This window comes from Aotus nancymaae, unplaced genomic scaffold (assembly GCF_030222135.1).
Source record: "Aotus nancymaae isolate 86718 unplaced genomic scaffold, 86718_ANA_hifiasm-v0.15.2.pri h1tg000019l, whole genome shotgun sequence".
Lineage (NCBI taxonomy): Eukaryota > Metazoa > Chordata > Mammalia > Primates > Aotidae > Aotus > Aotus nancymaae.
In genome coordinates, this window is record NW_026988431.1 from 43,567,981 (window position 1) to 43,592,841 (window position 24,861).

At 42.4% G+C, this 24,861-nt stretch overlaps 1 non-coding gene across 1 annotated transcript; it reads right to left on the reverse strand.

Annotated features, from left to right (window-relative positions):
• Window positions 1–9,889: 9,889 nt before the first annotated feature.
• On the reverse strand, window positions 9,890–9,992 carry LOC135275975 (small nucleolar RNA U13). Its single transcript, XR_010343555.1, has one exon. It is a non-coding gene; the product is annotated as a small nucleolar RNA U13 (small nucleolar RNA).
• Window positions 9,993–24,861: the final 14,869 nt, after the last annotated feature.

The window sequence follows — 24,861 nt, forward strand, 5'->3', positions numbered from 1 at the left end:
GAAAACCCCATGATCTCTTCCCCCTGCTGTTTTCTTGTTGCTTCTGACTGAACCCTTTCCACTTTTCTACCCGAACTCGGTTCGGGCATCACCTCTCCCTGGAAAGCCTCCTTGACCATCAGGCTTCCAGAGGAAAGGCATGGCACATTATCACTGGGTAACTGACGAGCACTGTTAAAGGGACTAGTTATAAAGGTAAGAGCAGGGTTTAAGGAAACAAAAAAGCAATGGCACTGAACCCCATGGCTAGTAGTCCTGTGACCATCTGAAAGGCTGGAAAGTACTAGGAGAGAGAAGGTTTTTAGGACCCAGACGAAAGAGTTGGAGGAGAGGGCCACTTGACTGGAACTGCATCCTTCAATAGGGGATACAGCCAGTCTGCAATGATCCTGGAAGAAGGGATTCCAAAGAATTAACACCCGAGCCTTCTTCTCCTTCCTCTAGCTCATCTTTGCTGCAGCTTGCCATTGGACAGATCCGACTAGAAGCAGCAGGCACAGGAGCCCATTGAGGCAGTGCCTGCAATCAGCCCCCAGGGCACAGAACAGCTTGCCTGTGGGTCTGGAGAGGCAAGTAGGCGATATCCACAACCCTTTCCCTGACCAACCCTAACCCCAGTCAGCTTCTCTCGCTGTCAAGCATTGCTCTATCTGCCCCCCTCCACCTGAGCTGTAAGCTACTTGAAGGGCTTCTGCCACATCTTAGCCATCTTTGTATCCTCAATACCTAACACAGAGCCTGGCACGTGATAAAGGCTCCATAAATGTTGAATAAAGAAAGATCCTCCTTTCCAAAGCAAATTTCACATACAAGGTAAACTTCTTAATATATTATCAGCTGGTACCTCAGGGTGGTTTATGGTAAGAAAGAACAAGTTTCTGCATTACAGGCTTGAAGTTAAAAGGCCCCCAGAGGACATGTACTCACTGATTTTATGATTATTATTTTTTTTTATGGATCAGGGTGTCATCAGTCACCAAGTATGCAGCAGCCTCCTCTATGAGGAACCGGAATTCCTACCAGAAATTAACATGTGCTAGGGATTCATTTTCCTTTTGTAACAAAAGTAATGCAAAGTAATTGAAAGCAATGATATTATTTCATCCAAATAGTATAGGATGAATCAAATAGAAAGATGTGTTGGAAAATTAAATTTACTAGGTAAACACAGCCACAGAGAGCTCACAGCTATTTACAGATCAGCTGTGTTTATGGGATGACACAGCCTAGCCATCAGGCATACCCGGGATGACTGGGCTGTACATTCTGGCAGTCTGCCTGTCTGTTCCAGTTTCTTCATTTTCACAGCCATCCCAGGCCACCTCCTTTTGCAACCTGTCCTACACTGAGGAAGCGGAGATTGTTCTGGCAGCAATTTTCATCACATCATATTATTCTCCAGCCTTATGTTCAAACTCTTTTGACAAGTAGCTCCCACTTCACTCTTAGTCATGTAACATGTCCCCTTGTAATAGCTTCTCAATCACGCATCTATAGCTCCTCTCATTGATTATCATTAAAGGGAAGACGTCTGTCTTCACATTACTGTTAATTCTCACCACTCTCGTATCTAGTAGGCACTCAAGGGGGATTTCTAATTAATAATCCACTTAGATATATCTACCCCACACATGTCACCATGGTAACTCTACACCTTGCTAAAAGTTGATGGCATGGTGTGTAATGACTTGGCTTCTTCCCCATTCAACCACTAATCCTGTAGATGGATGATTTTGTTCCTACCCCCACAAAGCCTAGAGAGCTCTGTAGCCCATGAAAAAATCAGAGGAGTTGCCAGCCTGCTACCTGATTCCTCTCTGCCTCCAAACACAATGCAAAGCAAGCTCCAGTTTCCGTCCTGCACATAAATAGAGATTGTTCTTCAACTTCAGAAATGTCCTTGGCACAGAATGTTCAAGTCTACCAGTCACAGGAATTCTCTCTCTCCATCGTACTGGGCCACGGCTGATGTCTTGGGAATACTTTCAGGAAGCCCACTGGGGAGTGAACCTTCATTCGTCCTGATTGCCCTGTGTTAGGAAGGGAGTGAATGTCCCTCCAACCAGTAGCTGGAAACCAGAGCCAAACCGATGGAAATTCATGGATTTATTCCATGCCTCCTTCTCTGAGATCATACTGCCAGGCAGAGCCACCATTTTGCACAAATCTGGATGAATGGCGCCCCTGAGGCTGTAAACAGTGGTAAGCCTGGTGCTGAGCTTCATCTTGAGCCTAGCGAAGATGATGCCATATTTCCTGAGAGGGGCCCAGCTGTTTACCCTGTGCTGTGTCCCAGGAGGCTGACCAGTATGGGCTGCATTGAATCTTTTGCCCTCCAACTTCCTGTTGGATAACGGGGACCTTTGGCTGGAGGCTGGACAATGGGAAGGAGGAGAGTGACCAGTTAACTTGCCTCCCTGCCATGTTGCTGTGGGTTTGTTACCAGCAGCTGTCACCCATCAGACAGTCCCCTCAGAGTTCAGGCAAACACTCTGATGACCCGGTGTTACTAGCCCCAGAGTATTGCATTATTCCTTGTTGCCCTCATTTTTCTAAATGGTTCCGTCATTAAACTCCTTTGACTCAGTTTGAGTGTGCTATCATCTCTTTTTTGCAGTAACTCTGACCATACAGTGGTAAATAAGAAAGTCCTGGCCTCCTTGGAGCTTAGGTTGGTGTGGAACAAAGACAGACAACAAATGTGTTTGCAAATCTATGTAATTTTAGATAGTGATAAAACTTTTTTTTTTTTTAAAGCACACTAGGGTAATGGAATGGCTGGAGATGGTCTAGGGGAAAGGGCTACTTTACTTCAAGCAGCCAGGAAAGACCTTTCTGAAGAGGTGACATGTGACCTGATATGATGACAATGAGAATGAGACAGTCACACCAGCATATAGAGAACAGTCCAGACGGGGGAACAGCTGATGCAAGCGGCCCCAAATGGGAAAAAGTTGAAACAGAATGGAACCTACTGGACAAGAGGAGAGTGGCAGGAGATGAGGTCAGGGAGGAAGGGCGTAAAGGAGTTTGGATTTGATCATTAGGACACTGAGAACTCATTGTAGGATTTGGGCAGAGAGTTGTGATGGTCACTATCTTAACAGAAATCAGATGAAACATTCAAAGGGTTTGACTGAAGGCAATGCAATGAGAAGATTATTTCCTTAAATGTGGGCAGGATTAGGAAACTAATAAAGGGTGGTGAAGCATCCAGGAACTAGCAGCAGAGAGAAGCTGTTACCATGGGGTGAGAGTCTGGGTGCGGATAGGTGACATGGGAGGCCTGGACTTCTGAGGACTATGGAGCACACGGCGATCTGAACATTTGACACAGATTACAGAGGCTGGAAAGAAAGAATTTCACATCTTCCAATCAATACCCTTAGTCCAAATATTTGTCAGCAAATTCTAACCATTCTCACAGACTTTAACACCTTCTGAGCTCAGTCAGGAACCTATGAGGAATTCAGGCGAAAGCCAATAATGAGCAAGGGGGGTGGTGGTGCAAGGGTGAGGCTGGCCCCACTGAAGGGCATTCAGAGGGAAGCATTACACAGTCCTGAATTCAGGTGAGCTGTCTGGTTCCTGGAGCCAGCTCCAAACTGCAGCTTCGGAGATGATTTACTCAGCAAGCTTCCCAGCTTGCAAAACTTTCCAAAGTCCTCTTATTGCTGTATTATCATTGCTGTTTTGGGGCCAGTAAAGCGCATCAGGGACTTGTCTGTGGTTAACAAAGGCGTCGCTGACTCACACCTCTTTACCGTGAGGGGCATCATTTAGGTGACTCTTCCAAGCTGGCAAAAATAGATGGCTTCCATACTGTTGGTCCTAAATTTAGAGAGTGCAGAGTTCTTATCAAGACTAAATTGTAAGGAAAGAAAACACTTGCGGGGTTACTCAGGGCAAGTAATTACACATAGTCTTTTTTATTCCTCTTCTGGTTTCTGTCTCCTAGTAAGATACACGTGAAAACAACAGTGAAGACGGGCACTGATCTCTTAAGAAACCTCGGCTGCCCCTCACTGGCATTCATCTTATCCTGTGGTTTCCAAGTGTTTTTAGCAGCAGAATTCTTTTTCCAGACAACATCTGCCACAGAGCTTTAATGGATAACACAGGCAAAATCTAAGTGGCCATTTCCCAGACACCTCCACAGACTCTGATTCAAATAATCCAGGAAGACTGTCCTGAGTGTGATGTGTAAGCGAAGTTTATTAAGGTATGATTTGCATACAATACTATTCGATACAATAAAACTGTAGGTGTACAGTTTGATGTGGTTTTTTTCCCTTTGAGATGGAGTTTTGCTCTTGTTGCCCAGGCTGGAGCACAGTGGTGCAATCTCAGCTCACTGCAACCTCCTCCTTCCAGGTTCAAATGATTCACCTGCCTCAGCCTCCTGAGTAGCTGGGATTACAGGCGCCTACCACCATACCCAGCTAATTTTTTTTGTATTTTTAGTAGAGTTGGGGTTTCACCACGTTGACCAGGGTGGCCTCGAACTCCTGACCTTAGGTCATCTGCCCACCTCAGCTTCCCAAAGTGCTGGGATTACAGGCGTGAGCCACCACACCCAGCCAGTTTGATGAGCTTGAACAGTCTTGTAATAATGCCAAAATCAAGACACAGAACAGCTCCATCACCCACTAAATTCTTTTGCACCCCTTTCTAGTAAATCCCCTCCCCTCATCCCCATCCCTGATCTGATTTCTGTCTCTACAGCTTTACCTTTTCCAGAATATCATATAAATGGAATCATGTAGTGTGTAATCTTTCGTGCCTGGCTTCTTTCACTTAGCCTGATGCTTTTGAGGTTCATCTGTGCTTTTGCATACGTCGGTATTTTGCTTCTTTTTATTACAAAGTCTATTGTTCTTGTGTATTTTTTCAACGTCATCCTTCAGCTTCCAATTTCTTTTTGGCAGACACTGTAAAGCTGACCATTCAAATAATTTTCTTTTTTCCTTGAAACGTTGAGATTGAAGACCTGATTAACACCATTGCAGAGGCACAAGTGGAAAGAGGGTGTGTGACCTGAGAGGCGTCCTCACTGCCATGCTGCTGCGTCAGAGCCTTTCACAGAGCTGGCTCCCGAGCCTCCCAAGTGCCTCTTCTCTTCCCAGGACTAGAAGTCCTAGGAGTTTTCTAATCAAAGGAAGGAAATGCTGCTTACATTCCCTTTTTATTGTATTTTCAATTATAATTAAGAGACCCATTTTTAAACCAGGAAAAGAATACATGGGAATGCTTTTGTTCAGAAATAAACCTAGGCTTCTAATAGTCTTCCAAGGACCAAGAAATGTGCCTAAAATACAAATTCCATACAAAAACTTAAACCAAAAATCTCAGCTTTGCCCACTGCACATGTGACTACACAGTTGTAACAATCTTGGATTCTCAATTCTGCCATCTCATAAGGAGCTTTTGTCCCCCTCTCAAAGGCTATACCACTCGTGGACGCTCTCACTTCTCATTTTTCCTTCCTCCTCCCCAGCCCAACTCTTAGAGCCCACTAATATCCCAGGGGCATGGGGCATCTCGCTCTCTGCTCCCTTTAAAATATTTTTGTTCTGGCTTTTATTTCTTTAATTTGTCATGTTTTAAAGATGCTTTAATATTTATGAACTACCCCCAGATGCTTTTTTGAAATAGATATAAGCATTGATAAAATAAATGTTATAAGAATTAAGCATTGCATGTCTTATCATTTTGAGTCCCCGTTATATTTTGCTTGTGCTGAAAATGATGGCTCCTCCCCGTCCCGTCTGCTTTGAGCTGAGCTTGATCCATGCAGTTTGTTGTTGTTCCTAAAAGTGAGTTTGACTTCTTGAGACAGGAGGGAGGGAGATAGGAAAGTCAATATTTAAAAGGAAAACTTTGCATTTATTAGTTCATTTAGGCCAACGTATTTTGAATCATTCTTCTCTGCAGACCTGTGCAGTACCCTGAGGCTACGAAGAGAGTTGCTGCAGCTGACAGCAAGGTGGGGTAGACTGTACTACAATGAACTGAAAAGTAACTGCATGGAGGTAGGAGGTGTTGTGCAGAGGAAGGGGAGTCCGCCTCTTCCTGGGCGATGGAGAAGGAAACTTCACGGACAAGATGATTCCTGTGCTGAGTATTGAAGAGTGCATGGGAAGGTTCTGGGTGGAAAAAAGGAACTAGAGCCCCCGTGCAGAGGAAGTGACTTGTGTAAAGACGCAAGAGACTTGAGAAAGAGAGCAAGAAAGAGAGACAGAGAGTTTGGTGGAAAAGCAAACGCTGTTGTCTGCTGTGTGAAGTGCGAAACTGTGTGTGGAGAGTGAGATGGGTGGAAGCCAAAGCCGGGGGGTGCCTCAGGGCGGGATCACGGCGCCTTGAGTGTTCTGCTCGTTTGGACTGTAGCCGACAGCCAATGAGGGTGAGCAAAGGGCTTTGGGTGGAGGAGGGTCCGTGTGCATTCTGAAAGATCCCTCTGGTATCTGTGGTAGGGGGATGGAGGGTCCTGCCGGGTCCAGGTGACAGATGATGTGTCAGCAGACAATGGCGAAAAGGGAATCCATCCCAGAGACATGTGGGATGCAGAATTGATAGCATCCGGGGGAGAAAGGTGAGAGGAAGGAGGCGCAAATGACTTCATTTCGCTCCCACAATAACACTGTGACACAGGGGTCATGATGTATATTTTATAGATGATGAAACTGCATTTAAAGAGGTGAAGAAACATGTGAGTCTAACAGCTAATGAAACAGAAGCTGTATCACAGAATCGAGGTGCTGCACTCAAGAGTCACTCAAGCATGTGAGATAGTGAGAAAGAAACACATTTAATGAATTATGGAAAACTACCTTTAAAAACCCCAAAAATGAAGCTTTGGGAAAAGTTGCCTTGAGTCCTCAGAGAGCAGTGTTTGGACAATAGTCTAACAGGGGCATACGTGGAATGAGTAGATCTTAAAAGGGCTTGCTCTGAAGATTGAGGGTTTCTCCCCAATCATCCTCTTTCACTTTGTCCTTCTGCAACCGGGGAAGAGAGATTTGTATAATAACGCATTTGCATCTGAGAGCATTTCAGCAAAGCATGTTGCCAGCTGCCTTTTCTGACACAGGCACATCTCCCACCCTCATTTTATTGCTTTGGGGTAAGTGGCCTCCTCCGCTCTCCTGACTGCTTCAGAGATAAAAGGAGGCAGTGAGGGATTTATCCTTTTACCCATAATATTGTGGCTGTAATTTAAAGCTGCCATAACTCATGTTATAAAACTGTGACCATCATATCATGGAAAAAGCCATCATTCAGACCCCAAATGAAGAAATGTGGAGTCCTGTTACTTCCAGCTGTAAATTGCCTCAAAACCAGCAGACAGCAGCTGGTGTAACCAGACAATGGAAACTAAGATTTGGAAAGTTATCCATGATGAATTGCTTTCCCTATCTTCCCTTTTAACCACATCTTCACTAACATCAAAACAGTTTTTCTGCTGGAAGGTGATCAGAACTAGATAATTGATCCTTACTGAGTTAGTACATGCCAAATTTGGGAAGTGTCCTGAAACATATTTAGAGTAGGATTAAATTTGCAGATAATACAGCCTGGTCAAGTTGGGATGGGTTACTTAGACTAGTTCTGTGGTGATACGAGTTGTAAGTCTCCCAGGAACCATGGTGTCTATTTTTCCAGTGTTCCTAGAGTGAGGTGTGGCAAACTAGTAATTTCTCCCACCCTGTTCTGACCCATGATTCCCACCCATGGGTAGGGTAATAGCCTATCCTGTGGTTTAAACTCAGCATCCTAGTCATTCTCCAGAGAGCTAATGGAGGAGATCGTGAATCCCCTGAGACCTGCTTTCCACATGTCCTACCATGGTCAGCTGTGTCTACCGAGCACTCTCACACATGGCCATGAACACCTTCTATGCATCAAGAATATTTTAGGTACTTTATGCTCACTATGTTATCTAACTTAGCCTTATCACAGACTTGCAAGTTAGATAGTATTACTATTCTCATTTTATAGTTGAGGAAATTAAGACATTGAGTAACTCAATGAATAAGGAAGAGTACAATTGTTACCCAGATCAAGCTACTGCTCTTTCCTCTGTGATTCACAATGCTTTTAGACCTCTCTTTAAAAAGCAGGACAAAATTATTATAATTGCTATTGAATGTATAAATTCTCAAACCAATTATTACCTAAGTATTTCTGGAATATCATTTACTTCTAGAAGTTAATAATTTCTTATTCTTGTGTTTGTGTCTTCAGATTTGTAAGTTCAGGTTCTGGGGTTAGATGGCTTAGATTTAATCCCAGCTCTGCCATTTTTTTACCAGTGTGACTTCGTTCAAGTAACCTAACCTCTCTGTGTCTATTTAGAATGAAAATTGTAAATAGTATCCACCTCATAGGATTTTTAAATTATTGTTTTTAAAGACGACAAATGGATATAAAGTGCCCAATCCAAAGTGTGGTGTGTAACTTATGTGGTTGACTGTTACACTGGTGACGTGACCCCAAATGAGCCATGCCTTCAAATATTTAAGCCCTTATGTAGTTCCATCTCCCATTGACTCTGGACTTGGCTGAGTAGCTTGCTTTGGCCATTGAGATTCTAGCAAATGGTATGGAAGCAGAGTCTTAATAAGTGGTTGTAAATAGGAGTTTATCCTCCTGGGACACTGGCTCTTATAGCCCTGAGCCACCATATAAAGAGATTAGGTTGTCTTGGAGAGACCACCTGGAGAGAGAAAGAGAGAAATGCCCAGCCAAACCCAAACTCTTTCATCCAGGCCAACTGAGGCACTAGACAGCTATCTTGGACATTCCAGTCTCAACAGACACCATGTGAAGCAGAAGAACTTCCCAGCTGAGCCCAATCAATACATAAAACCTTAAGAAATAATGAAATATTATCTTAAGAAACTAAATTTTGTGGTCTGTTACACAGCACTAGATAACTGAGATAGACTGCATTTAATAAATATTAACTATTTTTTAAAGTTATCATTATCCAATGATTTTATCTCCTCTAAAATAATTAACATTAAGACATGAAAAGCTTCCTTAAAACTCATTCACTCAAAAAAAGTGCTGTCTTCCTACTATGTGCAAAGCAACAATGACTTGTCCCCCATATTTATAAAATAGTATTCCCCCCAAAATATGCCTTCATAGCAATTTTGAACTCTTAGAACTGCAAAGGAGACAAACTTAAATTTCTCATCATGTTTGGATTATTGATAATTATATGACCATAACTCTTGTCTATTTTTAAAAATCTTTAAAACTGCATGGAGGAATTATTGTATTAGTGCAGAACCGGACCTTATTTTTCATCTACTTACTGAAACTCTTCTTGAGAGAAAGTTAAAAAATACTCAACACTACATCAAAACCACAGACTCTCGAGGATAAAAGGGCCTTTGAAAGGTCAGCCAGTCTGCTGTACTCTAGATAGACTTTTCATCTCAGCTTCCCTGAGAGCTGGCAAGGCTCCAGTTTCTAAAGTTCTGCAAGCAATGCTCCCTGGGTTAGCAGCCACAAAGCCCTTCATGCATGGCATCGGTGTTTCCAGGGGAAACCACGGGGCAGTGTTAACTTCGTGTCCCTCTTGAGCCTGCCACATTATAGACTGCTGTAATTTACGGTCACATTTGCAGCCATGAAGAGTGCCATTTGGTAGAAGGTCATTCATTTTTTGCTTGCATCACACACAGCTTCTATTGGGCATATATGAGTTAAAACAAAATTGTGAGGTAGGGAAAGTTTACCTGTCCTCCCCACCCTTCTCTTTTGGCTAGTACCTGTAGGCCTTCATCTTCTCAAAGACTGGCCTGCCTTCAGTTGTTTACAGGACTAATGAGTTTTAACCTTGCATTATCTCTCCTTCTACATTGACTTTTTTTCTTCATGTCAGGTGGGCAAAGTTCCAACCTATAGGAAGAAGGTTTGAGGGAGGCATATCTCACACGAGTGTGACATCCCATCATCATGCTCATGAATTACAAAAGGATCTATGCTGACATCTTAAGCTGAATCTCTCTCTGTGTGTGTCTCTTTTTCTGTCTGTCTCTCTCTCTCTCTCTCTCTCTGTGTCTCTTTTTCTGTCTGTCTGTCTCTCTCTCTCTCTGTGTGTGTGTGTGTGTGTGTGTGTGCGTGTAATATATATAAACATATAAATCATCCAGCTGTAGAGGTAAAGGCCTTATGCCTTGTAATATAATTATAAAATCAGAGACAGGAAGTAGAGTCTATTCCAACTCCCCCACCCTTTTCTGCCCTAGTCATTTTAAGAAATAAATGGGGTTGGGAGCAGGAGTCAGGAAGGGGACCCAGAAAAGCATTTGGCTTGGAGATAAACATTTACAAAGGACTTCAAATTTGGGCTTTTAACATTGCTTCCAAATGAGGTTATAAATATGGTCATAACACAGATACTTCTCATTCAACTCTAAACTCACTTCCCATGACTGAACCATCCTACTTCTAGAGTGCTATAATTTAATTAAATAGAAAAAAAAACCCTAACTTCTATAATTACCTGTAAATATCACAGTTATATGCCATTGCATTTTTTAATTGAAGCATATAATTTGTTAAATGTAAACAGTAATGATATTCCACAATTTAGTGATATTATTCTTACAATTCCTTGAAATAATAACAGCTAAACATTTATGGAGTGCTTTTCGTATGCTAGGCCTTTCACAGGAAACTTCACAATGACTCAGTGAAAGTAGGAACTATTACCACTCCACTCCACAGCTGAGGAAACTGAGGCACGGGCATGTGGAGTAACGTGCCCAAGGTCTATAGGTGATGAAGCCATGGATCTGGGATTTGAGCCCAAGCAGTATGGCTCCAGAGCAAACGTGCAACGCCCAAATCTGTTTCTTAGTTTCAAAAGTCTCGTGTAGAGAGCCCTTTGTGATCTCTGAGAGGTGTTGGATGGATGGAGAACGACGTCAGAAAGGAAAGGCCAGGTGCCCGTGTGGCTGCGGAAACACAAACTGCTGGAGCAGGGCTGGATGAAATGACCTTTTCCAGAATCTTCCAGATGCATGTCTGTCTTCCCAGGTGTTTCCCCATCTCGCTTCCTCACTACACTTCTGCTCCCTCCTCTCTCTCTCATCCCAACTTTGCCTCCACTTCTTTCCACAAGATTCTAGCATGTGGAGGCCTCAGTCCTTTCTCGTAGTGTTTTCTATCCAGCCTGGCCTGGGCCTCACCTTCAACTCCAGTCTCTGCCTCGAAATTTCTCCTGCCTCAGGCTCTGGGTCCCTCCTTCTGGGCCGGAGGTCTGGGGAGCAGAGCGTGGGAGTGAAGAGGAACCTGCGAGCCGAGCCGGAGGGAGGAAGGCAGCCCAGGAAGCCTGGTCTGCACTGCCAGGGCCTGGTAACCAGCGGAGTGTGGGAGAGATGTGTGCGGGTGGTGTCATGGAAACCTGCTGACACCACAATTCATACTTCTGTGCAGTGAGATGGAGATGATGTTATTCATTAGAATGCCAGTGAGGCTGGGCCACACAGGCAGGCCTGGTCACAGCTATATGAATCATTAGGCCCCACAGACACAGGGGACATGAGCTTTGCAATGGCCTACAAAATGTTTGAGGTCTGAGAAAATATATATAGATTACAACAACAGAAAAGTAAATCATAAAATAAAGATAAATGCTTAATAAAATGTCTGCAAACCATAATGCTGTATCATCTAGTCAGCCACAAGTCAACTCATGTAAATAATATTTAATGGAATGTGGGTGGATTTTCATATGAGTTAATATGCTTGCAACCACCTTAGACTGACACTGATGCAGATGGACTGCTCCCTTGGAGAAAGCTGGTTGTAGGGGCAGGATTACATGTGTTAGAGAATTTGCAAAGAGGGGAGGGCCATGAGTAAGCACCAGGGACCCTTAAAAAGGGCAGAGTGAGGCTGGGCGTGGTGGCTCACGCCTGTAATCCCAGCTCTTTAGGAGGCCGAGGCAGGTGGATCACCTGAGGTCAGGAGTTTGAGACCAGCCTGACCAAGATGGTGAAACCCTGTCTCTACTAAAACTACAAAATTAGCCAGGTGTGGTGGTGCATGCCTGTAATCTCAGCTACTCAGGAGGCTGAGGCAGGAGAGCTGCTTGAACCCAGGAGATGGAGGTTGCAGTGATCCAAGATTGTGACATTGCACTCCAGCCTGGGCAACAAGAGGGAAACACTGTCTCAAAAAAAAAACCAGAGGGGCAGAGTGAAACAAATGGGGTGGTATCCAAGATACCCACATGTTCCCCAAGGTGAGCCCCTCCCCAGGGTCCTACAAATCTTTCATAAATTTCCAAAAATTCCAGTTGGTTCAATTGAGTTTCTTGCAGAAGCCATCAAAGGGAGTAGGTGGGGGACTCAGGAGGGAGGTTTGCCTCTCTCAGTATCTCTACAATGGAAACTGGCTCCACCTACTTCTACCTGCATGTCTAGTACCTCGTAGTTCAAGCAGCCTTGTTCTCTCCCCTGGAAAATGCAAGAACCTCCTAATGGGTGTTCTGTTTCCGTTCCTGCTTCTGTTCAATCTTTTCTCCACAAAACAGCAACACTGATCTCTTAAAAATCAGCAATCAGATCCCTTAGGACCCGCACTCAGAAGAAACATCCACCTCCTTCTCCTGGTTACAAAGCACTGTATGATCTGGCCCCTTCTGGCTGCTCATCCACCATAGCCACCCCTTCCCTCCTGAGTGCAACTAATCTCTGCCACTCAGGCCTCCCTTGTCTTTGAAATGTGCCCAGCTCAGCCTGGCCTCAAAGCTTTGGCCCTGGTGGTTTCCTTTGCCAGGAACCCCTCCTCCAGATCTGCAGGCTGCCAAGCTGGGCCATTCAGGTTTCAGCCAGCAGCCACCTTCCAGAGAGGACTTCCCTAACCCCCTCCCAGGGGAAACTCACTACATCTCAGGACCTCACAGGACTCTGTTTCACTTTCTTCATCAAACTTTTCACTATCTGAAAATCTCCTTTCCTGCATTGAGTTCCTCACTTTTGTTTGTTTGTCTGCCTCTCACTCACTGGAATTTCAATTCTGCCGGAACGGGAACTTGCCTGCGTTTGCCCCATTGTGTTGCTATTGCCTATCATAATGCCCGGGCTCTGGTAGGAGGTCAGTAGGCACTTGTTGAAAGAATGAGTGAAAAAAAAATGAATAAACAGGGCTGAACTGACATGGCCTACAGGACTATAGAAATCATGGGGATACTTTGAGGTCCTAAGGTGGGGGAGAAACTAATTTTTACCTAATCTCCAAGTAACATCTGTTTTACATGTGTATTTAATTATACCGTATCTTGTTTCAAAAGAATTTGTGGTCGTTTTCAAAGACACATATAGTGCAATAATTTATTTTTAAATAGTGACTATGGGGAGGAAATAAGCATCGAAAAAATAAGATGAAAGGGGAACAAGATTAGTAATTAAACTAACAACACAAAGTTCTTTTTACCTTGCCAGAAGTGGATTGCAAATTGAACATGAAACTTCTTAATAGCCAGTGATAGCTTATCTATACCGAAGTCCTCAAAAAAGAGAAGATAGAAAATGCAAAACTTTCCTTACAGAATTTTTACCTGTTGGCCATGAAACATAACACCTATGCATAACATGAGAGGTGTTCTCGATTAATGTTACTCATCTTAGTTATACCACTAAATTTGGTTTGCCTTCAATTAATATTTATCTAACATGTGCACTCAAAGAGCTTACACATTCCAACACACTTATGTGTGTCTGCTTCACATCCTGCTCAAGTCACCTGGTGGGATTCAGACCAATTCAAAACATTTCCAAGGAGCACAACCTGCAGGAAGCAGAGCTGGCAGCTCTCCTGGGTGACACGCGACTGACTTAGCTTACTTCTAATCAGCAGAAAATTCTTACTTGAGTTTAACTTACAGGCTTCTTAATATTACTGAGGTTCATTTTCTTCATGCTGCCTTCTCAGCCCTCTTCTCTAGAAGAAAGCCCCTCTGCTGGTTTAATGTTTTCCAAAATTTACATGTTTCCCAAAACTTTGGTCATCTTTCTTTCTGTCTTTGGAGCTTTTTCATGTTCTCTCTTTCACACACAGGCACACACACACACACACGTTTGAAAGACAGTATAATAGCACAGTGTGTAAAGTACAGGCCATGAAATACTAAGTTGCTTCATATGTTTGTGCCTCAGTTCTCTGTTGCAATTGGGGGTGATCATTGCCCCTACCTCCCAGGTGACTGTAAGGATTAAATGCATTTGTACATGTAAAGTGCTTGGAATATAGCCTGGTGCTTGGGAGGTACTATGTGAGCATTAGTGATGATTATGATTACACGTCATTCCCCTTTAAAATGGCCCTCCTCCCCCTTCTCCAGAAACTGTGCCCATTGGCAGAAACTGTATTTATTCTTGCTGTCTCCTATCTCCACATCTCTGAACTTGCCTGGAATTTCTTTCCACCCTTCTTTGTTTGAAGAACTCCTACTCATTCTTCACAACTAATCTTAGATGTCTCCCCCAGCAGAAAGCCTTTCTTATGACACCCCCTCTCCCCTGGGCTCTCCTAGCAGCCGGTGCGTACTTCTCGATCACAGCGCTCAGAATACCATGAGGTGTTGTGTGTTTACTTGTCTGTCTCCACAAAGGGCTGTTGGGACAAGAGCCAGGACATATTGGTTGCTGTATAGTGGTTGTTCAATTCAATGCTGGTTGAACTAAAATGAGTACAGAACTGATTCCACGGGGGAAAATATCAACCAACAAAATGACAGCATCACATTCTCATCTAGTCCATACTTAAACAACCCAGTACCATGCTTGCTTTTCTGGCTGGGACTAAAAGAAACTACTTATTTTTATTCTTTGTCATTTAAATACAGTGAGATTTAACTTAAGATTGCAGGAGATGAAGCCCTATTTCTCTTGCAAAATAAAAGCCATTACAGGAAAGTGGTATAAAGCGTTGGACAGGACCCTTTACTGGTCATTGGATTTGAGCCCCACTACTGCCCCTCCTAGTTGTGAGATTTGGTGCAAATTAGCTAATCTTCCTGGACTTCTGTGTCCTCATCTGTAAAATGGGTATTGTGGTACCTGCCCTGTCTCCCTCTGGCATTTCTTGTGAAGATCAGCTGTGATGGTAGATGTGAATGTGCTTTTACAATAGCAGATCTGCTATTGTCACACTTCTGTAGATGTGAGATAATATATTATTTGAAAAGAAATCTTGGTGCCTAGAGTTAGGCACCTATTCCAACAAGGGGTAGGGAACTATTTTAGCTACAAGGTTAACTGTAGATATTAGTCCTTTTGAATCAAGATTCAACTGTAAAGCAATTTATATTCATTAGATGTTAAGAAATGTCCCAATATATTTCACATAAATGGCACTGTTTTGAGAGGCAGGGTGTTGGTGTGTCTCTGCAGGCTTGTTGAGTGTTCCTAGGGAAGAAGATAACTATGTAACTTCATCAAGGGGTGGTGGGGGCAGGGCTGGGCATAGGGGCAAAGGCCAGTATGCACTCTCCAAACACAGGGCTGTGCCAATTATGACTATTTTTACACGGCCACTGAACACTTGCCATATAACAATTTGTCAGCTAGAATATGTGTACGTGCTAGTCCTTTAATTTTTCTTTGCTGCTTTCTAATTTTACTGGGACGATAACAAAATGAAACCACAGCACTTCCATCAGAAATCAGAGCATGTCTGTGAATAACTAACAGACTGCATACAGTTTCCCAGTGAATTCTCGAAGCCAAACGTGGGTTGGCTTTTGTATATAAATTGCCAGTGCTCCTTTTCCATTCCGGTGGGAGCTCTCTGAAGGGAACATTACAGCTGTGATGAATAACAGTCCCTCTAAAGAAGCTGGCGTGAAGCACGCATTTCATCCCACTGAGTGGAACACCGCGCCTGCCGCCAAATGTTGCCGGGTCTCCCACAATTAAATAAATATATACATATGTCGCTTGGCTTTGTTTCCAACTCTTAGGCTCTATAGAAACCAAGCACTTTATTACTATTAATAATACTATGGTTATAATAGATGCAGTGCTAAGGAATGGTACTTTGTCCTTAGTGGTTTTGATGAAATTTCCCATTGTTCGTTACTTATTTCTTACAACAAACTTTAACCCCTTGTTTATCACTATAATAAATGACAATATTTTTCCAATATAAATTATCTCTTTGTAGCCAATATTTTGATCAATGAGTCTATAAAAATAACATCCACCTCAGAGACCAGGTTAATCATACTTAACATTTATTATGTGCCAAGCATTTTTCTAATTATTGTTATCCCCATTTTGCAGGAGAGGAAAGTGAGGTTTAGTGTGATTAAATGACTTCTCTAACATGGCACAGCTGGGATTTGAACCCAGCCCACTATGTTCTAATGCTTCTCCATGTAAGTAAAACCCCAAAGCACTACAAACCAATTCTATTTGCCTTTTACTCCCAAACAGTGACCGAATCACAGCCATTCCTGTGTATTGAAAGAAGTTTTTTTTTTTTAGAAAGAACACTTGTTAGTGGGCCTCAAAAATGATTGCTAAGACACTTAGTTTTTGAAATGCCACTTGAAAAAAACCCAAGATATTACTTAGACCCAAACAAGAGACTATGGAGTAAATATCTAATTTTCTGTGTTATTTAAAAATTATATTATCTGTAAATGTTTAAGATAACATCACCTGCCCTTTGGACAGTTCCTATCAATTTTAATTTGTCTTCTAACTCCACCCCGCCTACCCTCTCACTCACCTGAAGCCTGTTATGAAAACTGCCATTTAATGGCTGGGCTCCCTGCTGCCTCACCCCCAGCTACAGTGAGCCTATTGCCTATGGGATTAAATCCAAATTCCTCATGTCAAAGCCCTCATTAATGTGGCTTCATCTTACTTATCCATTCTTTTTATTTTGTTTTATTTTGAGATGGAGTCTCACTCTGTTGCCCAGGCTGGAGTGCAGTGGCACAGTCTCAGCGCACTGCAATCTCCACCTCCCAGGTTCAAGCAATTCTCCTGCCTCAGCTTCCTGAGTAGCTGGGATTACAGTCGCCTGCAACCACACTCAGCTAATTTTTTGTATTTTTAGTAAAGATGGGGTTTCACCGTGTTGGTCAGGCTGGTCTCGAACTCCTGACCTCGTGATCGGCCTCCCAAAGCACTGGGATGACAGGTGTGAGCCAGCACGCCCAACCACTTATTCATTCTTATTTCCTTCAACTTGTCCACATCTACCCTGACTTTCAATCTAGAGCAACTCCTTTCTGCCCTTCAGATATGCCCTGCTTACTCCTCCTGATTCCACACCTTTGGTCATGCAGTCCCCACTCTACAAAGTACTCAACCCCAACATGTGAAGACCCTTCAAGCCCCATTTCTTCCTTGAAGCCAGTTGTTGTAGCACACCCCATCTTGCTTTCCCCTAACTTTCTTCCCATTTCATATATAGTTATTAACAGTTAGTTGAGCTATCAATTATTCCTTCATTGTTAAACAGGTGACATTTGGGGCCACCAAATATATTGTTAGCTCCTTAAGACAGGGCTCACCTTATGTGTTCTCTTATATCCTCCAGAATATCCAGCACAATGCAGAAGAAACATTAGGTGCTCAAGACATACTCACTGGATAATGAAGATTAGAAATACTCAAACTTACATTTAAAAATCTTAGGTTTTTAATATATAGTACACTTATTAATTGTATAATTTTATTTAGAAGTGCTCTAAAACCATCTAGATGTACAACAGTAAGTGTTAAGTTTTTTAAGGAATAATACATCCATACAATGGAAATAATATGTAGCTATTTTTAAAAGTGTTCTTTCCGAAATATTATGATGTCAAATGCATTGCAATACATTGGTAAATTTTTAAAATGTTACAAAAAGTATGTACAGAATATTCTCAACTTGGGAATGAAAACTCCAATATTAACAGAATATTAAAAAGTACTAACCATAAAGGAAAAGACTAATAATTTACACTTTGAATAAAGCTTCTACTCATCAAAACATACCTTTAACAGAATATGAGGCAAGCCTGACAGAGGACTCATATCCAAAAGATACACAAGAATTCTTACAAATCAGTAAGAAAAAGGAGACAGTAACATTTAAAAGATGGGCAAAAGCCTTGAAGAGGCATAAACAAGATGTCCAAGTGGTCAATAAACAAATGAAAATGTGCCCAACACTATTACTTATCAGAAAAATGCAAATAAAAACCATAATGAGATGCCAGTACACACCAACTACATGACAAGAATAAAAACAGGACAAAAAACAAAAAACTGACAATATCAAGTGTTGACAGGATAGGCAGCAACTTTTTGGGACTTCCTATCACCATTCTTTTATGAAGAATCCTTTGTTTCTTCCATTCAATGACTTTGTATTTCTTAGTTTATTTTCTATTTTTGTTGGTATTTGTATTCTTTGATGCTTTCCTAAGAAAGGGTGGATAAGAGTTAAATTTCTGAGTATTCTTAGAATTTTTATAGCATTTATGCATTGTATTCTTTTTTGATTTTCTTTTTGGGACAGAGTCTCACTCTGTTTCCCAGGCTGGAGTGCAGTGGTGCAATCTCGGCTCACAGCAACCTCCACCTCCCAGGTTCAAGTGACTCTCCTGCCTCAGCCACTTGAGTAGCTGGGATTATAGGCATGTGCCACCATGCTCAGCTAATTTTTATTTTTATTTTTTTAGTAGAGATGGGTTTTCACCATGTTGGCCAGGCTGCTCTTGAACTCCTGACTTCAAGTGATCTGGCCACCTCAGCCTCCCAAAGTGCTGGGATTACAAGCATGAGCCACCATTGCGCTGGGCCCCCATTGTCTTCTACTATCTAGTGTTGCTGCTGAGAAAGCTGAAGCCATTTTAAAATAATCACCAAAGCTTGATGATCTTTTCTTGTCCCTGGTGTTCTACGATGTTTAAATGATTAGCCTTAGTTTGGGTCTTTTTTCTTTTTACCACTATGATGGACTTTCCAGGACCCATCCCTTTCCATCTGAAACTAACATTCTTAAGTTCTGAAAAATGTCCACAATTTCCTCCATCTCAGCCCCACGCATCCCTCATTTTCCCTTTCTGGATTACAGGTGACTGACTGCTGGACCTCCTGGGTTATTACTTTTCTTTCTCTTTTTTATTTCATTTATTTGCTTCTTTTTGTTCTACTTAGAGTAGATTTTCTTGACTGTATCATTCTACCCTTGACTTTTTCATCTCACTTTTAGTGATAATAATCACTGATATTTTTATCTTGGCTCTCATAGTTTAGATTTCTGTGAGTTTTTCCTTATTATTGAAATGATTCTTTTTTCCTAGGCTCGATTTGGTTACTGGATACAAACAACTTCTCTTTTCTCCACAGGATATAAATTATAATGTTTCAATATTTTCTTCTCTCTTCATTATCTCATTCATATACATTCCCATAGTCTGCATATGTGCTTTGGGGTCACTTTCTTTTATATTGGAAGATTTTTCTAATGTTGGTGATCCTTGGCCTCTGTTCATATTTTAGAGGGAGGAATTAAAATGCGTAAAAGCATATATACTGCACGTATCACCCTGTGGGCTTCTCTGTTGAATTATCAAGAAGAAAAAAATGGCAACTTTTATTTTTAAAAATGTCTTGAAATGATTTCCAAGTAAAAAAATAACCTGTTCAATACCAAAGATTCATGAATAATAAAAATTTTGGACATGAAAAGAATGAGTGGGTAGATGCAGAAGTAAATTACTGAATTCCAGAATCTAGTTTAACTGTATACCGCAGAGAAAAAGTTGAAGCGGTAGATCCTCCATAAAACAGCTCCATGGTTTATAGAAAAGTATAATAGCTCTCTTGGTTCTGAGCAGGTAAACAGAGCTCCTTTTAAAGTGATTGTGGAGAAAATTAATCTGACAGAATATTTAAAAACTCATTGACACCTCTTGGAAAACCTTGGAAACTATTATAATTTGAAGACAATTTTGTTAGTAGAGCGTACACTCCTCACAGTTCCCTTCTTTTCTTTGTTTTAACAACCTTATAAAAATTTGCACTTAAAAGCACCTTGGCTGTTGAATAGTTCTGTGAGTTGTTGGGTTACTTTCCTTTCACCTCATGGTTTTACTTCACCCAGTAATTAAAACTGCAGAAAACCAAAAAGAGGCAATTAAGAATACTATTCCTCAAGGTTGCTTTTCCTGTCGTTAGCAGAAAGTCATCAAAGTATAATATTTTTCAAAGTTTATCAGAAGATATTGAATTCATTGGGATATTCAAGTGAAATGAAACTTGTAAACACCATCAAAGCCTCATTAATTTACTTTCACATATTTGCCATTAACTCATTTTGCCATAGAAGCCTCATTAATTCATCATCTTTGTTTTTTGCACCTTTTCCTTTTCTCTCCTTATAACTTATAGGTGACCCCAATACACAAGCACAGCTTTGGTCATTGTTTGCTGGCTCTCCTGTCTGATAAATTTGAGGGAAGGAAGTGGAATGTCACAAATGGTGACTGCTTGGCTTCACACAGGTGCTTGCAGAAGGGATCATTGATTAATGAGAGTCTCATCTTGAAGGAAATTACTCGGCTGGGTTTTTTACAGCTTGACTCTTTGCCCAGTGAGGTAATGGCAGAAAGTTTTCAGTTTCCTAAAGATGATTCCTTGTATATGATATCAAAAAGTAGCCGAGGATTGCAACTTAACTTGTAAGATACAATTTTAGATTTTTAAATGGAGAAAGCGCAGCCAGAAGACAAATGGATGTGGCATGGGGAATTACATACAGCTGAGGACAAAGTCATCTTGGTTAATATGGTGCAGTGGTGCTTACTGCTGGTGATGATTATATCACATTAGAATCATTTGGGGAGCTTCTGAACAAGCACCCATAGGTGGGCTCTGTTCCAGACCAAAGGAAACTGGATCCCTGGAGGGGGCCTGAGAAGTGGCATATTGCAGAGTTCTCCAGGTGATTCTGACGCACTGTGAGGGTTAAGGATCGCCAATACAGGACAAGATACATTACGCAGAAATAGAAATAATTAAGCTCCCTCTGTCTCCCCAACTCTACATAAGACATGTCATGGGAGAATGTGCAAAGACATAGAAGGCATGGCTCTCAGGGGATTTTGTAATCTATATCGGAGGCAAGATAAGCACAAGGAGAATAGCTGAGAGCAGCATAAAGTAATATCTAATCATGTGGACATTATACTTACAGGGCTTCTGGGGAGTAAAGACCACGGTGGGTGAGGATAGTGAAGTGACTTCACAGGGAAAGTGTTGCCTTAGGGCTTCGTGGGGAGTAGAAAGGGGGCATTCACTGCAGGTGAGACAGACAGCAAAGGAAAGAGTGTGCTGGGTGTGTGGGGAAGAACCAGCGGACTGTCCTGGGGGTGTGGTTAGGGTTGGTTTACTCTATTCCCATTACCAGCCTCCATTGAGCACTTTACATCAATCTTTACTGGAACTCTTCTGTGATGTATCATTACAGATGAAGAAACTGGGCCTCCAAGACTTACGTAACTTGCTGAGTGTCTAGTTCCCTTTTCTGTTAGAAAATCCAGGTGGGGGTCATCAAGCTGACCTGGTCCCAAGGGACCAAGGGCTTCCCCCATGGGAAAACTCAGTATCTGCAGCTGTGACATCAGTGGGATGGAGCTTTTGCAGGGGCAAAGTGGAGAAGCAGCAGCAAACTGGCCCCTACTGCAAGAGAACCTGAAGCCCTCATCAGGACCCCAGGTGAGGATCAAGAGACTCAGAAGCTGGGGCCACCAGACCTTGGGCAGAAGGTCGGGAGTTGTCCAGACCCAACACTGGAGATGGAGGCCCTGCCTACCGTCAGGCTCTTCCATGCTCCTGGAGGCAGGCCTGTGTGTGAAGCGGAAAATTCTGACATGGCCTCCTGGATGCCACAAATATCTTATAACCTTAAAATGTAGCATTCTTTTCTTGTTTTCTATTATTATGTAAAAATATCATACATTATTAAGCAACATGCACCTCAGCCTGCCTCATTCCTGACCCTTCGAGCTATAAGGAGACATTTTTGGCACCTGGGGTAAACAGCAGGAGATGTTCTTCTCCAAATCAATTTTATAATTCATGATAGGGCTCACAGATGGGCTTTATTAACAGTGCACACCATCTGGCAGCTTCCCACTTTAAATCATTACTCTTGCTAAGTAGATGTTAAGCTTTCAAAATCATTATTTACAATTTTTGTGTCATCTAAGTTTCATGCCTTAGGTACAAGCCTCTTCCAGTGTCTGGCTCCTGTTCCCCTCCTGCTCCAGCCAGAGACTGGGTACAGCTCAGGCATGGGGTAAGGGTGGATGTTGCACACATACTGACATGAAAACCACTAAGAGTTTAATGGTTTACTTCTCAGGGTCATGAAATAACATTAAAGTTTTCATGTTTATGGCATTCAAGAGGCTATACCCAAATAGTAGAAACGTTTTCTGTGATATTTTGATTCCCCTAATGCACCCAGGAGGGATAGGAGTCTGGCAGAATCAAAGCAAGTGGTATGGATGCAGTTTGAACTCAGTCTGTGTGATACCAAAGATAAAAATTTCTTTCCACCATATTATGGCCTGGCTACCTAGACACTATGTGCACTGCGAAGAGGCATCAGCTATGGTTTTTGTCTTCAGGAGCTTTCAGTTCAGCTGTTTAACTGACAGGCTGGAATATGAGAAGATAAGTAACAACTCTTAATTGGCATCAGACTAAAGCCAAACAAGATGAAGGAACATTAAGTGCTGAAGAAAACCAATTCTCCAGTGATTCTCTTTGAAACTTACTGTTTTAGATTATTCAAGATTGAATTTGCATTTCCACTATTTACTTTTTATTATTTATATTTTTCAAACAGATGTTACAAGCACATGGCAAAATATTTATTGTATTTTTTATTTTATTTTTTTGAGATGGAGTCTCACTCTCTTGCCCAGGCTGGAGTGCAGTGGCACAATCTTGGCTCACTGCAACCTCTGCCTCCTGGGTTCAAGCAATTCTCTGCCTCAGCCTCCTGGGTAACTGGGATTATAGGCACCTGCCACCACACCCGGCTAATTTTTTTGTATATTTAGTAGAGAAGGTATTTCACCATGTTGGCCAGGATGGTCTTGAGCTCCTGACCTTGTGATCTACCTGCCTCGGCCTCCCAACGTGCTGGGATTATAGGTGTGAGCCACCGTGCCCAGCCTGTATTTTTTTAGAGACAGGGTCTTGCCCTGTCACCCAGGCTGGAGTGTAGTGGCATGATCATAGCTCATGCAACTTCAAACTCCTGGCCTCAAACAATCCTGCCTCAGCTTCTGGAACAGCCAGGACTACAGGTGTGTGCTACCATCCTAGCTTTTTTTTTTTTTTTTCTTTTTGTAGAGATAGGGTCTTTTTATGTGGCCCAGGCTGGTCTTGACTCTGCCTCAAGCAATCCTCCCATCTTGGCCTCCCAAAGTGCTGGGGTTACAGATTGTGAGCCACCACACCTGGTGTCAAAATATTTAAATGATACAGAAGGATAGATAGCAAATAGTAAGTTTCCTACCTCTGTGTGTCAGGATCCTAACAGAAAACCAGATTTACCTCTAGAAGCTTCAAATTAAGAGACTTTACTGAAAGGATTGCTTACAGAGGTATGTGCAGGGTTAAGGGAAAAAACAAGAGATGTGGAAGCCCCAGAGACTAGTAACAGCCCGAGGAAGGAAAGAGCATTAGTGGGGCCCAGTGAAAGTTGGAGCCATGGAGGCTTTGGAAGACACTCTGAACAGGGCAGAGAGGGCAGGAACATGATCTGGGGAGGTGTGGGGTTGGGGCAGGACCCACAAAACAACCAACATAGCAGCACCCTGCCCCTGACTCCCCTGTGGCAACAATTACAGTAGACCCTTGAACTGTGTGGATCTACTTATATGTAGATGTAGTTCCTTTTTCATTCAAACTGGGAGTATCAAAAATACAGCATTTGTGAGATTAGAAATCTGCATATATACGGGGCTGACTTTTGGTATAGGAGGGTTCTGCAGGGCCAACTGCGGGACTTGAAGAGTGCATAGATTTGGGTATATATGTGAGGTCCTTGAAACAATCCCTTAAATACACTGAGAGACAACTATGTTACCATTTTCTTCTTAACCATCCAGAAATAGTCAATGCATGTACAAGCTGCAATGTATATGCCAACCCATTTTCTATACAAATAGTAGGAAACTCTTCCCCAGACTCCCCCCCAACCCTTGCTTTTTATCACTCAACAGTCATATTTCTTGGATTTGGGCCCATTTTAGCACCTACAGAGCGACCTTGTTGGACAGTAGGGATTCTGAAAGTGTGGTCCCTGGATGGACAGGATCCGCATAACGTGAGCTCTCGTTAGAAAGACAAAGAATTAGAAACTCGGTGGATGAGGCTCAGCAATTCATGCTTTAACAAGTTCTCTGGGTCCTTCTGATGCACATCCAGATCCAGAGTTCTAAACTTTGTATATGAGGCTGGGGTCCCGCCTGATCAAGGCTGCTGGCCATTCACGTGTTGATGTACCCAAGCAATCAGTGGACAGAGATCCACATTAACAGGCCATGTCTTTCCACTGAAGCTACTGGGTAATAAAAACAAAAAGCATTAAGTATTGATTTCCACTGAAGCTACTGGGTAATAAAAACAAAAAGCATTAAGTATCTGATATCAGTTCTCAGTATAAACCTGGAAACAGCATGGAAAGGAAAGACTCACTCCCTTCCTCCTGGCACATACCATTTTCTCCCTGTCTTTTCATATTGTTAGTTCTGTAGCTGCAGACACTGTGTTTTAATAGGTTTGGTTGGGTGTGTGATGCAATAGAAGC